The sequence below is a fragment of the Equus przewalskii genome, chromosome 1 (assembly GCF_037783145.1).
Source record: "Equus przewalskii isolate Varuska chromosome 1, EquPr2, whole genome shotgun sequence".
Lineage (NCBI taxonomy): Eukaryota > Metazoa > Chordata > Mammalia > Perissodactyla > Equidae > Equus > Equus przewalskii.
Genome location: NC_091831.1, coordinates 177,191,628 through 177,210,780, shown reverse-complemented (window position 1 = coordinate 177,210,780; position 19,153 = coordinate 177,191,628). Strand labels below are relative to the sequence as shown.

The 19,153-nt window shown below is 33.5% G+C and overlaps 1 long non-coding RNA gene across 1 annotated transcript in view; it reads left to right on the top strand.

The window, feature by feature from the left end:
* Positions 1 to 10,428: 10,428 nt before the first annotated feature.
* The window catches only part of LOC139084822 (uncharacterized), a 92,048-nt gene continuing 83,323 nt past the window's right edge, over positions 10,429 to 19,153 (top strand). Inside the window, exons 1-2 of the long non-coding RNA XR_011542611.1 lie at positions 10,429 to 10,672; positions 11,461 to 11,549. This is a non-coding gene — a long non-coding RNA (uncharacterized lncRNA). The remainder of the gene's footprint in view (positions 10,673 to 11,460; positions 11,550 to 19,153) is intronic.

Here is a 19,153-nt window from a genome sequence, read left to right as displayed (position 1 = left end):
GGAAACATAAGTACCCCTCTAGCAGCAATTAGTAGAACAACCAGACAGAAAACCAGCAAGGACACAGAAGAACTCAACAACACTGTCAATCAGCAGGATAAAATCAACCTTTATAAAACATGTGGCGCAGTGACATCAGAATATACATTCTATTTAAGTGCTCATGAAAAATATAGCAAGAAAGACTATATCTTAGGTCATAAAACAAACCCCAACAAATGGAAAAGAATTGAAATTATACAGATTACCATTCTCAGCAATGAGACAGAGGATATGACAATAGAGCTTGCAGACATCAAAAATATAATAGGGGAAGACTATGAACAAACATACGCATATAAATTTGACAAATTAGGTTAAATGATCCACTTCTTGAAAAACACAAACTGCCACAACACATACAATATGAAGTTGAGAATTTGAATGGTCCTATAATACATAGGAAATTGAATTTGTAAATAAAAACATCCAAAAGGGAAGTTACTTTATCTGGAATTTTCAGTAGAAAATTCTTCCAAATGTTTCCAAAGAATTAATGTCATTACTACATAACAAATACTTCCAGAAATTAGAAGATCAGGGATCACTTTCCAATTCATTTTATCAAGCCAGTATTGTCCTGATAAAAAAAAATCAAATGCAAGGCAAAATAAACTATAGTTCAATATCCCACCAAAAATCCTAAACAAAACATTAGGAAGTAAAACTTGCAATATTTTTAAAAAGACAAGCCATTCACTGGGATCAAATATTTGCAAACCACATATTGAACAAAGGACTGGTATCTAGAATATACATTAAAAAAACAAAATTCAATAGCATTTTGTCAAAAGCTTTTTGTGCCTCTATTGAGATGGCTAATTTTTATCTTTCTTTCTACTAATGTGGTGCATCACATTTATTGATTTACGTATGTTGAACCATCTTGCAGCCTAGGGATAAATCCTACTTGGTCATGGTGCACAACCTTTTTACAGTGTTTGTTCAGTTTGGTTTGCTAACATTTTGTTGAGATGTTGGCATCTATATTCATCAGGGATATTGATATAGTTTTCTTTTTTTGTATTGTCCCTATCTGGCTTTAGTATCAAAGTAGTGCTGGCCACATGGGATGAGTTTGGAAGTGTTCCCTCCTCCTTGATTTTTTGGAAGAGTTTGAGAAGGACTGACATTAATTCTTCTTTAAATGTTGGTGTAATTCACCAGCAAAGCCATCTGGTCCTGGGCTTGTCTATTTTGGGAGGTTTTTAATTACTGATCCAATCTCCTTACTCTTTATTTGTCTGTTCAGATTTGCTGTTTCTTATTGATTCAGTATTGGTAGGTTGTATGTTTCTAGGAATTTATACATTTTTTCCAGATTATCCAATTTGTTAGCATATAATTATTCATAGCAGTTTCCTATGATCGTATATATTTCTGTAGTATCAATGTCTCCTCTTTCATTTTTGATTTTATTTTTCATCTCTCTTTTTTCTTAGTCTAACTAAAGGTTTGCCTTTTTTTTTTTCTTTCTGAAAAATCTCCTTTTAGTTTTGTTGAACTCTTCTATTGTTTTTCTGGTCTCTATTTCACTTATTTCTACTCTGATCCTTGCTATTTCTTTCCTTCTGCTAACTTTGGGCTTAGTTCTTTCTTGTTTCTTGAGATGTAAAGTTAGTTGTTTACTCGAGATCTTTCTATTTTCTTTCTTAATATATGTATTTATCACCATAAAGTTCCCTCTTAGAACTGCTGTTGCTGCATGCTATAGTTTTTTGTGTGTTGTGTTTTGAGATAGTTTTTGATTTCTCCGTTGATTGTTTCTTTGACTGCTTTGTTGTTCAGGAGTGTGTTGTTTAATTTTCACATGCTTGTACATTTTTCAGCTTTCTCTTGCTGTTGATTTCTAGTTTCATACCATTGTGGTTGGAAGGACACTTGGTATGATTTCAATCTTCCTAAATTTGCCTTTAAGACTTGTTTTGTGGCCCAAAATATGATCTATCCTGTAGAATGTTTCATGTGCAGTTGAGGAGAATATGTATTCTGCTGATGTTGGCAAATATAACACCCTTTTGGTAAAAAAGAAAAACCTCTCAACAAATTGGGTATAGAAGGAACATCTTAACATAATGAAGATCATATATAACAAATCCACAGCTAACATACTCAACAGTGACAGACTGAAAACTTTCTTCTAAGATCAGGAACAAGACAAAGGTGCCCACTCTCAACTGTCACTCAACATCATACGGAAAGTCCTAGCTAGAGCAATTAAGCAGGAAAATAAATAAAAGCCATCCAAATCAGAAAGGAAGAAGTGAAAGTGTCACTATTGGCAGGTGATTTGATCTTATATATAGAAAATTTAAAGATGCAACCAAAAAACTGTTAGATCTAATAAATAAATTCAGTAAAGTCACAGAATATAAAATCAATATACAGAAATCAGTTGTATTTCTATACACTAACAACAAAAAATCTGGAAAAAAAATAAAACTATCCCATTCAAAGTAGCATCAAAAACAAGAAAATTCTTAGGAATAAATTTAACAGAGGATGTGAAAGATCTGTACGATGAAATCTAAAAGACTTTGATGAAAAAGAGACAAAGAAATGGAAAGATACCAGAAAAATTAATATTGTTAAAATGTCCATACTACCAAAGCCATCTATGTAATCCCTATCAAAATTCCAATGACATTTTTCACAGCATTAGAAAAAACAATTCTAAAGTTTGTGTGGAACCACAAAAGACTCCAAATATCCAAGGCAATCTTGAGAAACAAAAACATAGCTGGAGGCATCATGCTTTCTGATTTAAAGCTGTATTACAAAGTATAGTATTCAAAATAGTATAACATTGGGAAAAAACCAGAAATTTAGATTAATGGAACTGTGTAGAGAGCCCAGATATAAAACCATGTACAGTCAATTAATTTTTGCCAAGGATGCCAAAAATAGACAACAGAGAAAGGATAATCTCTTCAATAAATGGTGTTGGGAAAACTGGACAGACCCATGCAAAAGAATGAAGCTGGAGCTCTATCTTTCACCATACACAAAAAGAACTCTAAATTTATTAAAGAATTGAATGTAAGACCTGAAGTTATAAAATTTCTGGAGGAAAACATAGGTGGTAAGCTCTTTGACATTGGTCTTGGCAATAATCTTTTGGATTTTACACCAAAATCAAAGGCAACCAAAGCAAAAATAAAGAAGTGAGACTTCATCAAACTAAAAAGCTCTTGCATAGCAAAGAAAACCATCAAAAAAAGATAAAGCATTCTTTGAAATGGAAGAAAATATTTGCAAAGCACATACTTGGTAAGGTGTTGATATCCAATGTATATAAAGAACTCATATGACTTAGCAGCGAAAAAGCAAACAATTTGATTTAAAAATGGGCAGAAGAACTAAAAAGACATTTTTCCAAAGAGGACAAATGGCCAACAAGTAGATGCTTAACATGACTATAGTCATTAGGGAAATGGAAATCAAAATAACAATGTCATCTCACTCCTGTTAGAATGCTATCATCAAAAAGACAAAGGATAAGAAATGTTGTTGAGGATGTGGAGAAAAGAGAACCCTTGTGCACATTTGGTGGAAAAGTAAATAGTTCCATCCAGTATGGAAAATAAATGAAGGTTCATCAAAAACAATTGAAACTAGAACAACCATATGATTCAGCAATCCTCATTCTGGGTATATATTCAAAGGAAAGGGTATTGAAAAAATATCTGCACTCTCAAGTTTATTGCAGTATTAATCATTATAGCCAAAATATGGAAATAACCTAAATGTCCATCATTGAATGAATAGATAAAGATGTGTTGTGTATATACAATGGAATATTGTTCAGTCATGAGAAAGAAGGACATCCTGCTGTTTGAGACAATGTGGATGGACCTTGAGCACATTATGCTGAGTAGAATAAATCAGAATGAGAAAGACAAATACTGTATGCTCTCATTTGTATGTGGAATCTAAAAAAGTCAAACTCTTTGAAATAGAGAGTAGAATGGTGGTTACCAGGGGCTGGGGGATAGGGAAAAAGGGGAGATGCTGGTCAAACAGTACAAACTTCCAGTTATAAGATGAGTAAGTTCCGGAGATCTAATGTAAAACATAGTGATTATAGTCAGTAATACCTAATTATATACTTGAAATTTGATAAGAGATTGGATCTCAAATGTTCTCACCACAAAAAGAAGTGGTAATTATGTGATGTGCTGCAGGTGTTAGCTAACACCATGGTGGCAATCATACACAGCGGATCAAATAAACACCTTGTACATTGTAGACTTACACAATGTTATATAACAATTATATCAATAAAGCTGAGAAAAAAGAAATAAAAGTTCTAAAATCAATAATCTAAGCCTCCACCTTAAGAAAACAGAAATAGAAGAGCAAACTAAGTTTAAAGTAAACAGAAAAAATAAAAAGTAGAGCAGAAATCAATGAAATCAAAAGCAGATAGTCAATGGATAAAGTCAACAAAATAAAAATCTTGTTCTTTGAAAAGATCAATAAAATTGATGTCTTTAGCCAGGAACTTAAAAAAAATACAGGAGGGAAAACAGAAATTACTGTTATCAGAAATGAAAGAGTAGACATCACTACAGACACCACAGACATTAAAAGGATAACAAAGGAATACTATGAACAAAACTATGTTCCTGAATTTGATAACTCAGATATTGTCAACTAACCCCTTGAAACACAAAATTTGTCACACAAGAAGAAATAGACAGTCTGAATAGGCCTGTCTCTATTAAATAAATTGAATCAATAATCAATAACCTTCCAAAACACAAAACACTATACCCAGATGGGTTCACTGGTGAATCTAGCAAATTTTTAAGGAAGAAATTATACCAATTCTCTACAATCTCTTTTAGAGGATAATGCAGAGCGAATAATTCCTACCTCAGTCTATGGCCCAGGTGTTACCCTAATACCAAGCCTGACAAAGACATTACAAGAAAAGAAAACTGTAGACCAATCTCCCTTATGAACATAGATTCATAATTCAAATTGACAGAATTAGGATTAAGCATCTCTGTTATAAGAAAATTGCAAATAGTTTAATCTTCCACATATAGCATTGGTTATATAACAGGGATAGAATTAGTGATTTTACTCACACTATTTCTATTTCCTGCAATACCTCAAAATTTTCATGCTAGTATGTTTAAAATAACTTTTAATGTGAGTGTCTGGCATACCCATAATAATGCTTTCATGGCCACCCCATCCTTAGATTTGAACCCTAACTCTCGTATTTGTATCATATGCTTCTCTTGATTTTACACCTTATCTCTCTCCTCAACCATAGGTGATTGAGCCACTTGGTCCTTTGGACATTTGGCCAAAGAAGGACCAGTTACTCTGTTGGGAATATTGAATTGACCTAAATGTATGATAGCTCCGTTTGAATTATAATGGAAGACTTGCTTAGCATGGAATGCCATTTTCTTTAAGTATGGATTGAGAAGAAGAAAACGTTGATGTGCAGAGAAAAAAGTAAAAAATATACTTTTTTGTAGGAAGTTGCCTAAATTTCTGGTGGATATATGAATTTGCAGTTTTAGTCCCTTCCTTAGGCTTGCCTGCAACAACTGCCGTTAAGTTAATAGAGAGATAATTCATGTAACTACACATGTAATAAATATTCAGAGCACAGACTACTTGCCAAACGGTTTGAGATTGTGGTGGTGATAAAATGGTAAAACAAGAAAATGCCTCTGCCTTCATGGAGCTTCCCACCTAATGGGAAGTAGATAAAGTCAACAGATATATACTGGGATTTTAAGTGGTAAGACGTGACAGGAAGAAAAATCAAGGCCTGTTTGAGAAGAGTGTGGGTGGTTGTAGGGGGCCTATGTTAGGCAGTCTTTGAGGAAGCGACATTTGAGCAGAGACATGAGTATTGTGAAAAAGTCAGTCATATAAGGACTGGAGGAAAGGATTAAGACAGAGGAAACAGTTTATATAAAGAGAAAGGGAGAAGAAGATAGAGAACAAAAAGAAAATTAAGTACAACATAATACCATTTTAATGAACTTGAAAACCAAAAATGCATTAACATATAAAAATTATTAAAATATGCCTGAAGTGATAAAAATTTAAATCAGAATATTAGATTACATTTGTGGTGGAAAGGAAGAAATTAGATCTAGAAAAAAATATATGGTACACTTCATTGTTAACTGCAATGCTGGGTTTCTTGGGTGTTTCTTAATCTGTTCCCTGTAACTTTCTTGTACATTTGATAAAACACATTAAAAATATTCTTCACTGGGAATATGCTCAATTTGAGAACAGCAGTGTAAATAAAGTGCCTTGAGCAAGTGGATAAGTAGTCAAAGATGAGGCCGAATAAGTAAACAGAGGCTGCGTAAGGTAAGGCCTGATGTTTGTCTAAAGAATTTGGTAGTTATTCTAACTGGGATGGGAAGACACTGTTTGGTTTTCAGCAGGGAGTGACATGATCTAAATTATATTTTTACAACATTAAAGAAACTGAAGAAGACATCACAAGTTGTCCCACTTAGGTGGGTGGCAGTCCATGAACTGTTTTCATTGCCCTAGGATAAGTGCAGAATGGAGAGTAAATATCTGGAAACTTGTATAAGAGGGTGACATAGTGGCAAGAAAAATAGAAGTGTGTGTGTTGTTGTTTTTTTGGAGACTAATTCACTTTCATTGTATTTTTCAAAAGCGACGCTGTGTCATAAACTGAAAACAAACAAACAAACAAAGCTGGCCGTTCACCACAAAGCACTTGAGAAACAGTGTCCAGAGTACAAATGTGAAAGCAGAGAAATCAAAGTTTTATTGCAGTAGTCCCAGAACTGTAGATATACTTTGAAAATTATGCCAGCAGGACTTACAAAAGAACTGGTCAAATGGTGCAAAGAAAAAGAGAAATCATGGATATACACTTTATATCTTTACAATAATTCTGTCTGTATGAAGCATATTGAATAGGTTTAGGTTTCTCCTACTTGAGCTGGAGGAGTTGTGACTAATACGGTTTCTACTTTATAAATATTAAATTGAAAACCCAGAGTGGGTGAGTCATTCCCTTTTCACGGTAACCTGAATAGCATATAGTAGTGCTATGATTTAGACTCAAGTCTATTTTAAAGAAAATCTAGACTCTTTCTGGTATGTATTATTTTTTCATTCCTTTTTGTTTAAAAATCTTAAGATATTATCAGAATATGATTATCCCTTTAGATCTAATACTACGTTGAATTTAGTATCTACCCTAAAACTGAATTCTTCAGGAAAAAAACCACTAAGGCAAGATATGTAACTCAATGTGCAATCAGATTGTTTAACTAATTTATTTAGGAATTTTGTGTTGCTATTCATAATTTAGACTGGTCTGTAGTTACCTTCTTTGTTATTTTTTAAGTAATATTTATCAACCATTAGTATCTAAGTCATACCGCTTCACAAAAGAGCTTGAAAGTTTTCCGTCTTTTTCTAGATTATGGAGTAATTTAAATTGACTTGGAAATATCTGATATTTGAAACTTCAGTAGAATTCTCCTGATAAATTATGCTGACAATATTTTTTTCTTTGTTTTGTTTTGAGAGAAGTTCTTTTATATCCTTCTTATTTCTTCTTTGGAAATTAGTCTCTTTCAATGAAAAACAAGTAGTCTGACTATTGAGTTCACATATTTAATCATAACAGTATAATGAGTCAATATTTTTAAAAACCTGGAGCATTCCCACTTACCAGAAATCATTAATTAGAAAAGGTAACATAAAATAAAGATGCTAATCATAATCTCAACAAAACTATAAGATACTACAAATAATAATGTGTGAAATTACAAAAAATCTATTAAGGGTATACAACTGAATAAGCAGTGAGTCATATTTTGTCAATATTGTTTTCATTTAAATTTCCCCCAAATTAATATATAAGATTAATTTAACTTATTAAATTCTCAATAGACTATTCATAGATCTAAACAAATTGATTCTAAAGTTAATTTAGATGCAAAATGATCAGAAATATTTTTAAAAATAAATGAAGATAAGTTCAGAAATTACCCTCAACAAAATAGGCATATTACAAAATTTACATTAGACATCAGTGAGAAAACATAATTCAATCAATAACATGATGAAAATTACCTTGATAAATAGAAAAAATTTGAATCCTCACAATATATATCAAGTAAATTCCAAATGATTAAAGGACTACATATGAAAAAACAAGTAAGAAAACGCTTTTTAAATTATTAGAAGAAATATAGAAAAAATATATATACATTTCAAGTAAAACAACTTTTTTTTACAAAACACAGAAAGTTATAACTGATAAAGGAAATATTGATGGATTAAAATATGCAAACATTAAACATGTTCACATGATAAAAATGAAACTTTTTCTTTTTTTTTTGCTGAGGAAGATTCACCCTGAACTAACTTCTGTTGCCAATCTTCCTCTTTCTGTATGTGAGCCACCACCACAGCATGGCCACTGACAGATGAGTGGTGTAGGTCCACACCGGGGAACTGAACCAGGGCTGTCAAAGTGGAGTGCACTGAACTTAAACACTAGAGCCACTGGGGGTAGCCCAAAAATAAAACTTTAACCTTGAAGACTAGGGAAGATATTTGCCATGTAATTATTTTTTAAATTAAACATTTAATCATAAAATTAATATGTAAATATATTAAATGTTTCTACAAATCAATAAGAAAAAAGATAAACACTCAATGGAAAAAGAAGGTAAGATTTTAGGCAATCTCCATAAGCAAAATATTGAATAGCTAATAAGCATATAAAAGACATTGATTAGTAATTAAATATATGCAGTTGAAAATAAACATGAGATACACTTTTATATCTATCAAGGATGCAAAATTAAAGAAAAAATTGATAATGCCAAATTTTAGCAAGAATGTGAAGGAGCACAAACTCTCTAGAATTCCCTAGAATTCTAGAATTTTCCAGAATTTTCAATTGCATCTATGTCTTTGGAAAAACATTTGACTATATTTAGTAGAGTTTAAATTTTTATGTCTTACAATTCAGCATTTCAATGTTTAGGTATATATCCTAGAAAAATATTTGAGAAATTATGTAGGCTGGTGTTCATTGCTCATAATTAAAAAATGGGAAAAAAGGATATCCATCAACAATTTATGGATGAGTATGTTGTTTAGTTTATACATATCAATACAGAGAGACTATAGCATCTGCTCATGCTTTCAAATAACATCGAAAACAATATATTATTACATAGGAAATAATTATAACGTATACAAATAAAAACAAAGAGTAAAAGGGTACATATTAAATATACAGTTTACCTCTTTGGAAAGAAATGGGGTGCATAGAATTGGAGAGGGGAAAAATATTCATCTCATTTTCAATGTGTTGTTTTTATATATAAAATAAAATATGGAGTAATGCATATTAATATTTTAAAATTCTAGGTGGTAATGTCAAGAAACTTTCAAAACAAAGGAAAGAAAGTTTGTAGTAGACAAATGAAGCATTCAATGTTGGTCACCGGGTACAGAATGACTGCTGTAAGATGAAGTCGTCTAGAGACGTAATGTACAACACGATGACTCTAGTTAAAAATACTATATTGCATACTGGAAAAAATAAAATAAAATGCTATATATCAAAAAAAAGAAGGAAAACACAAGAACTGTGGAAAAGTGTTTAATAACATTGCCAAAAAAAGGGTAATGGACATAGACTACACCCTGGAAAGAATTGAACACGGGGACAAAAACACCGCTCCCTTTGTTTTGGGTTGGTTGTTTATTTTTATAATGAAAGCATTCGTATCATAAAAACAGAAAATAATACCCCATTCAGTGGAAAAGAATTTTTTAAGATTTAAGACTTTGAAACTACCTCCTTGGGGCCAGGTGCAGCTCATCCATCTCAGCCAAAACCCGACACGAGGGGCAGGGGCAATGCCTTCAGACATGACATCCACCCTGAGCTCCTCCCGACTCCCTTCTGCCTGCTCCTAACTCATTCCCAGAACTGGAGCAGAAGTCATGCCGAGGAGCCCTGAGACCAGCTAGATCGCTCACTCTGACTCTATTTGTACATCTTGAAGTTGAATTTCATGCAGTACCTGCCTGAATCACTATCCTGGTCTTTCTAAATTAGCCGGATCCATCAATGCCCAAACCTCATTTATAGAAGGATATAAAATGTCTACCTATTTGTGGTGAATTACTGATATTTATTGAATAAATACACACAGCACATATTTTATGGCAGAGGACTTTCACATTTTTCTCCACGAGAGAATTTCATTATTTTAATACAGTTTAATATCTTAGGTGAATAAATATTTTTAAAAGCTTAAGACAGGGTTTTGTAATTATGCATAGCCACCTGTTCTGAGTCATATATTTAGTTGGGAATGCTAAGCCTACAGATTTACAGTTTTTCCATTTGGACTCTGAATTCTGGCCTGAATCTGTCACATAATTTCTAAGGAGTTTTATACACAGAACAGCCTGAACGACAGTCCAAACCACCAAGAACAGTCATCGGTCCTGATGGAGGCTAACGTCTCCGAGTCAGACTGGCTGTTCGCTGCTATTTATGTCAGAGCACGCCCAGTGGCGGAATCAAGATGATGGGGCTGTGGAAGCGAAGGGGATAGACGTACTCTGAGTGAGTTAATGGCCTTTATACGTATAATTTTATTTTCAATAATTTACCGAGGTGTAGTTATTCTATTTCTCTGGCAAAATACAGAAATGAAGCTGGAGACAAATGTGAACAGAGAAATACATTACAGTTTTACTTCTCTATCTTAAGCCACTAAGAAATCCTGAAAATATTGTCAAATGAGTTATTAACTGGGAAATATAATTTCAAACATAATATATATATAGAAAGTATGAGTGCAGAAATATGAATAATATACGTGAGAATGCTTTTAGTTTTACAATTCTCTGGTTTTACATGGAAATATAAATGCTACCTTCTCATAAAGGTGAATAAACCCTCATATTGCTTTAATTGAAATAGTTTCCTGTCTTTTTAGCATTTTTCCCAAATCATTGGAGCTGAAAGTATAAGTCAAAAGAATAAGTCATCAGTTTCCACCTGCTGAAGGTCGATGCTAATATTTCAGTTTTATATTAAATGCTGTTTCAAAGATAAGGGACTTTTAACTGAACATATAGGGAAGGTGAAGTGGGGTGAGTCTTTCTTTTAGTAACGTGACAGAAAAATAAGAAAGGATACATATGATTCCCAGTTCTTATGTAAGCTGAGCCTCCTTCCTTTGGTCAAATATACACAATTTGATCTCAAAAAGCAGCATAAACAAGTCGCTTTCTAATTTAATACCACAAGGATAACATAATCTTTCATTTTAATGTTCTCTGTGTTAAATCTTAATGCCATCTGGTTTTTTAAAAGTAGAAATGTCATTGTTATTTGTTCTCTTACAGCTCCCCCCTGCAATGCAGCATTATCCGTGACTGATGCTTTCTTGCATCGTCGAGGATATTGCAGTTAGATGTAGCCCCGTGGCAAAGAGGTAATCATATTGATTTTTCACTGCTGCAGCAAACACTCTTGTGTCCAACTGCTAAGCTCTGGCAAAAAATAAATAAAACCACAACTATTAGATCTGCTATTGAAGCAGGATTTCAAGGGCCTCCAAATCATCCACTGCAAGGTCACTCCGGACAGTCTTGCCCCTGTAAGTGGGATGCGGTGGATAATATTCACGGCTCTCCAAACTCTCCACTCACTTGTTATTCTGGGCTATTTTCTTCCTGACTATTTGTGTAGGTGTCAACACAAAATGTTAAGGAGTGGCTTGTTTTATAAATCAAGATATAAGCAATATGTTTTTGACTCTGAGTACTAGGGAAATAATTAGAGGTAATGAGGAAACTATGTATTAGTCCCCTTAAAATAGCAAAATGTTTTTAAAGCATTAATAAAATATAACTTTTAAGAAAGGAAGGACTTTTTCAAAATGTTTTAAGAAAGGCTTGTTTTAAGTGTAGTCAGTGAAGACGTTTTTTATTTGTTGATTCTAAATGTTTGCTTTTTGTTTTGTTTTCTGTTGTATTGCAGGTACTTTTGTTCAGAAATATAGTAGATAAAATCATTTGATTTCCCTTTGATTGAAAATTATGAAGTATTTCAGCAGTTACGCATTTGTTGAATTTAGTACATCTCTATTTAAGAAGAAATAGATTTTATAAATAATATTAGTCTGTTCAGTCCATAGTAGGAATATAAAATGATTTGAATTCTAAGGCCCTTAAAGTCCCTTTCATTCATTCATTCATTCATTCATTCCCTGGTTCAAAATGTGCATATCGAATGCACAGGGTTCTCTATGTTGTCAAGGAGCATTGTGTATGTGAAGAATTGGACACAGAGAGAAATTAGTGCTGTATCAAGTCAGACTGCAGAATGGAGCCATGTCACGATGAGGAAAGATTGTCGCGTCCCTGTTTGACATCTTCTAGCTGTGTTCTGCTGCCGCTTCTAGTTCACTTTCCGTGTGAGATTCTCCAGGGCTTTCCGTGGTCTGGGCCCTGTTTACCTCTTGTTACTGCTACTGTCACAGTAATCCAGACAAACTGACCTTTCTTCTCTGTCTCCCCCTTGTCCTCCTCCTCGTTCTCATCCTCTTCCTCCCCTGCTTCCTCTTTCTCCTTTTTTCTCTTTCTCCTCCTACTTCTGCTCTAATCAAACATAACTCTTTAGTTTCTCGGGGAGGCATATCGCATGCATATTTACCTAGATGGATTACCCTTCTCATCCGTCTCTTCTCGTGGTTAGTAATCAAAAGAAGTGTCATCTTCCAAAGAGATTCTCTTAAATAGAGTCTTCTGCTCTCCATCATTATCACATTATCCCTTTGAATTTTCACTACAGCAGTTAAAATCCTATGAGAGGGTTTTTTCTTTTTTGCTATCTATCTACCTATCTATCTAACTATCTATCTATCTATCATCCATCTATCTATCTCTCTATCTCTACCAACTGTCAATTATCTGTTCCTCCACTGAAACATAAACTTTATAAGACAATATCCTGTCCAGAAGTCTACAACTATATCATGAGTACTTAGAACAGTGCTTGGCTCAGAGTAGGTAATCAATAAATATTGTTAAATGAATCAATATGTAACATTTATAAACAATGCTTTGTATTCTTAATGCCAATTATAGTACTTTTTAATTATAGAATATTAGTAATAAATTATTGAACTCACTTTCATAGTATACACGAAAGATGAGCCACCCTTTCAGATTTGATGGGCATATGACAGACAGATAAAAGGTACATAGACATGACAGGAAGATGAGGTAGCATGTGCAGAAATACAGAGCCACAAGCGATTTATATAACTTGAAGCTGTATGTTAACTTGATATGACTGGGGCATATAGCCCAATTTCAGGGTAGAACAGTGCTAGATAATGGACTTTGGTTTTAGAGAATTAGTTAGGGAAACAACGTAGAGGTTCTGAAATGCAATGAAGGTAAATTTGGATTTTGTCTGTTAGATTGTAAGAATTCATAAACAAGTAAAGAACACAGGAGAGTGATCAGGAGTTGTTATTTGTCTGTTTATTTAACTTTCTTCCGAGGGAGAAGCCTGAAAGATCATTCTACTGGTAGTGTAGAGGGAACGGGGGTAGAGAAATGGAGTAAAATTAGAAGTCTACTATGACAGTCAAAGGAAAAGACAGCAAAGGTCTAAATTAGGGCGTTGTTAGAAAGGAGGACTTGGATTTGAGAAATACTTCTAAGGAAATGTTAATAGGATATAGAGAAACTACTGTAATAATAGAGGGAGAAAGAGCCAAAGATGAAGCCCATGGATTTGATCATCACTGGGTAAATATGTTAGTAGTGAAAGGAAAATATTTAGAGGATAAAGAATAATGAATTTGATTTTGTCAATTTTGAGTTTGAGGACCTGTTGTCATCTGAAAATGAAGACCCCTAGGTAACCAGTAGGTCCTGGACACATTAGGAAATAGATTCCATGCAAAGAGGAACAGTGTCTGCTTTGACTCAATGTTGTTGACCCAGCGTCATGTATCCCTCCTGGAGTAGAATAGGGGTTCACTTAGTATTTTGGGGGCATAGTTAATTAATAGTAGATTTTACGGGGTAAAACTGATCACCTTTGCAGATCGTATAGAGTGAAAAAGGAAGAACCGTGTAAACCTTGAAAATGTCTGCATTTGTAAGTAGGTTCGCCATTGTCTCTCACCAATGGTAACTGTTGATCAAATACTTAGCAAAGATAAATTAAAGAAAGACTAACTTTAAGTTACTGTATGAACTTACTTTCTCAAAAAAATTTTAAAAAGTTTTTCTGCCTAAATTAAATATGTAAAATTTAATGGTATAAGTGAATTTAGTCAAATGTAACCATACAATATATAATTTATCATTCAGTTCTACATAGAAATTAAGAACACAGTTAACTATGTCTTAGCTCTAAATATTTCTGGATTATCTATGAATAAAATTACATTCTAATGAGGTAGAAAGATAAATCATTGGGTAACCAACACAAACAGATAGCAAAGAGGTGACTTTTTCAACTTTGTTACTTATATTTTAGAAGGAGCTGATTGCCCAAATGATGAGAATATTTTTTTATGTGAACATTCCTTTTTGATCCAGACATTTTCAACTGACTTAAATCATGGACAGAATGAACTCATATAGGTCTCTGAAAGAACACAAAAAATGAAAATACATAGAAATAATGCAAATATGATATCTATACTATGCAAATTTGATGTGAAAAATGAGATATTTCCCTCAACTTTTGGTCTACTTCTGTGCCCTGTATTAACAAATCTAATACTGAAAGGCAGTTTTATTCATGCAAGTCTGAAGAAATGCCAATGAGAAAATAAGAACTTTGTAACCCTCAGTCAGAAAAGAACTTCACAAACAGAAAGCTACAGGGTAAATTTCAATTGATGACCCTGGGTTGTGTTTTTCTTCTGTCACACAAAATCAAGAAAAGTGTTGCCAAAAGAGCATTTGGGATAAGAAAAAAAAACTCCAGACTTTCTTGCTCATTCCAAAATCTAATTCCTAATACCAGTCTGCACAACAAACAGTTGTTAGAAACTCATGATTTGTTGATTCAATTATCACTTTAGAAGCAGTAATCTACTAAACATTTGATTGAATTGAGGTAAAGCCCTGTAATACAGTGTCTGATTTTATTTCGTGCTTGCCAAGATTCAAATTTGCTTTGGATTCTAGGCAGATACAGTGTAAGAGTACAATTATACAATAGTTTTAAAATAAAAATATAAAAAAAAATTATACCAATGAAAAAGCAAAAAGAGCATCAAATTATAGCATCATTTAATCATATCTTTGGTCACTAAATTTCAATGAGTTAAAGCACTCAGTCTATTCTTTTCTTGAGTTTGTTTTATCTCAGGGAATGGGGAATAGCTTGGAAAATTTGTACAGATGGAAAGATTAAGCCTCAAAACATATCTTTTGGAGGAAGGAGTAGAAGGAACCACAGCTAATTAAAATTATACCAGTACCAACTACAAGGATAGATTGATGGATACGTTTATTTTTGTATAAACACAGAAAGAGTGAACATATCCTATCGTGAACAATTCGACTTCTAGAAATACTTGATAGAAATGAGTGCTTATGTGTACCAGGAAACATAACAAGAAAGATCATAAGGAAAAATGTTCACTGATAGTAGATTGGTTAAATATTGTGTGTTGTAATTACCAATGGAATACTATGTGGCAATAAATGTGAGTGAATAAAACAGTTATGTACAATAATATTGATGATTTTTATGGCATAAAGTTTAAAAATATGAGGCAGACATACAAAATAACATATTGTATTATTCCATTTATATAAAATTTTAAAACTAAGAAAACATTGGAAAATTTAAGAATAAATAATTGAATAGCACCTGCTATTGACTAAATGTTTATGTCTCCCCAAAATTCATATGTTGAAACCCTAATGAGTAATGTGCTGGTATTTGGAGATGGGGCCTTTGGGTGGTAATTGAGTCTTAGCAATGAAGCCCTCAGGAATGGGAGTAGTGTCCCTATAAGAAGAAATAACAGGGAGCTTACTCTCTGCCATGTGAGGATAAGATGAGAAGACAGCTGTCTTGATCTTGATCTTAAACTCAGCCTTCAGAACTGTGAGAGAGAAATGTCTGTTGTTGAAGCCACCCAGTCTGTGTAATTTGTCCTAGCTGCCTGAGCAGCCTAATGCAGTTCCCTAAGATGCAAAACAAGGATTGCAATAAAGGTCAGTTAGGGGAGTTAATTTTAGGGGAGGAGCTAGTTATTAAGAAGAGGCACATCGTGGGAGGGCTTTTGGGATGCTGGCAATATTCTATTCCTTGATCCGTGTGGTAGTTATATAAGTGAATATTTTATGGTAGTTTGTTAAGCATCACATTTACAGTTTTATGTTCTCTTCAGCATTTGTGTTCATGTCACAAGAAGTCTGATTAAAAACAAAAAGAAATGCCATAAAGAGAACAAGAAAATAACTTCTAAGGGAATATTTAAGTGGGGGGGATGGTAAGTTCAAGGAAGGTTAAACTCAGATATGATAAAGTAGAACTGAGGATGACCTGGGCGGGTTTTCCATCTGTGGGCACGTTTGTCCTGCCTGGCTGTGCTCAGTGTATCACTTTGCTCAAAAGCTAGTGAGCTAAAATATAAAGAAACTAGGACTCCCAGGGTGCTAAATGCAGAGTTCTTGTAAGACTCACGGCTGGCAAATGTAAAACAAATTAGATACTTGCATAAAATTAGTGAGAAAAAGATAAAGAACTATAATAGGAAGGTAAAGGAAATTAATCAGAAGAGAAAAATTCCTGTTTCAAAAAAATTAACAATAAAGTTGAGTCAAAACTAATTAATGTAGTTTGCCTTTAAAATTAAGAGAGTAATTATAATGCCCTTAATTTAAATGTTTAAATATTTATGAGAAATTTCTAAGAATCTAATTATGTTCAAATACCAGGTTACATGTTTTTGCAAATATAAACTATTAATATTACAGATGTCACATGCTCAGCACTTCCTACATAACTGAATAGAGAGGGAAAAAACGTTGCAAGTTGATATTTACCGATATATTTTTTATTCTTCGTTATGAGAAAAATAATTTCTAGATTTCTTAGTGTTCGGCCTTATTTGTATTGTATGAGACAATCTACCAAAATAATTCCTGGAATGACTCTGAATAATGTGGCCATGTAAACAATTTTCCTCATTCTTTCTTACTTGTGTATTATTAAACTTACTAGTTAAGTAATTAGGGCTTCTAAATAGTATGTATACATGAAACTGTTAAGTGGCTTGCGACAGAAAAAGTATGATTAGGTAAAGCCAATGAGGTGTTTGTCTCCATAGCTAAAGGGAAGTGAAGAGTTTAGGCAATCACTTAATTCAAGCATTAAAACTGTTTTTGCTTCAATTGCTTAGGTAATCAAAAGCAAGCTACTGGGAAGTTTGCCTAAATTTTCTCAGCAGTTTCTTCCATCTTTAAGTGGATTTGGCCATAGAAATGTAATTTCTGAAGTTTATAGTGCTATTATTTATAGGGAAAGCAATGGAATTTGCTACCATCACCTCTCAAACATGGGGGTTACTGGATTCAATGAAAAAATGAAGGCTTTTCAAGCTTTATTTTGAATTATTCAAGTTATATCCTGCTCTTTGTCCTTACCGCTTGTCCCTCCCTTGTTCTTCTTGTCTCCTATCTCTTGTATTTCTAACACACACGCACACAACACACACATTTGCACACTACCCAACTTCTTCAAGAAGGTTAGTCATTAACATATGATGTGTTATCTCATGTTTGGAGGTATGCTCAGCTTTGTGGAAGAGTGCAAGTCTAGAGACAAGATGCCTGAAGAATCAAGAAATATTAGAGGGAGAACTCGTTGGAGTTACTCAGGAGGAGAAAGACCAGCAACTTTCAGACAATGGGTACCATGGCATGTTCAAGCATCAGTAAGGCATCCATTTTGGACAGAATAAAGCAATGCTTGCAGTGCAGGGGTAGACAGAATAAGATGGTGGGACGTCAAGCGATGATCACAGAGACAGATAGAAGCTTGTGAATGAACCGTGTGGACTTCCTGGTCTGTTTAATAGCTACCACTGAAGTTCTTCATGTGGGAAAGACGCATAACCAGAGTTCTGAGAGGATGACATAGACAGCAAGGAGAATGTACTAAAGTGGAGAGAATAGCAGGGAAACCAATCAGAAGATGGTTAAAAGGGCCTAAGCCTGAAATAAAGCAAGAGCAATAGGTGTAGAGCAGAGTACAGATTCTTAGAATAATTTTTAGAAATGATGGACATAAATTGTAACATGTTGGTTATAGGACATTATCTAGGGAGAGTGTACACAGTCATGTGTCACTTAATGACAGGGATACATTCTGAGAAATGCATTGTCAGGCAATTTTGTTGTTGTGTAAACATCATAGAGTGTACTTACACAAACCTAGATGGTGTAGCCTACTACACACTAGGCTGTATGGTACTAATCTTATGGGACCGCTGTCACATATGTCGTCCGTCATTGACCGTAAGTGGCACAAGACTGTATAAGCAAGAAGAGAAGCAGAGCCAGGTCAAAATTCTTGGAATCAGACAATTATAATGAGACAACAAACATGGAAATACTAGGGAAATAAACTGCTAATAGTTAGAGAAGAGAACCACAGGGAAATTCGAGCCTTTGCCTTTGAACTTTTTTTTGAAAGGTAGGCATAATTAAAAATATGTTGTTCAGCAATTGTAATCAATTCCTTTTCACTTGCTTCAACTCAGACATAACCAGTGAACAGATCAAATATCTAAATGTGGAATAAAACCTTTAAAAAGGTGAATTATTACCAGTTTTAAATGTATAAAATAGATAGGAACATTCATTTAATATTCACCTTTATTGGAACTTCTTGGAAAAACCAATCATAATTATTTTCTGTGGTTAGATTTTATAAAAAAGTTTTTGTAATATTCTGATGTAAGTGTATGTATTTTTTCAAAATTAAGCATTTCTAAATGTAGAGTTATCAGAGGAAAGACATAGTCTAATCTTTTTCATCTCAGTA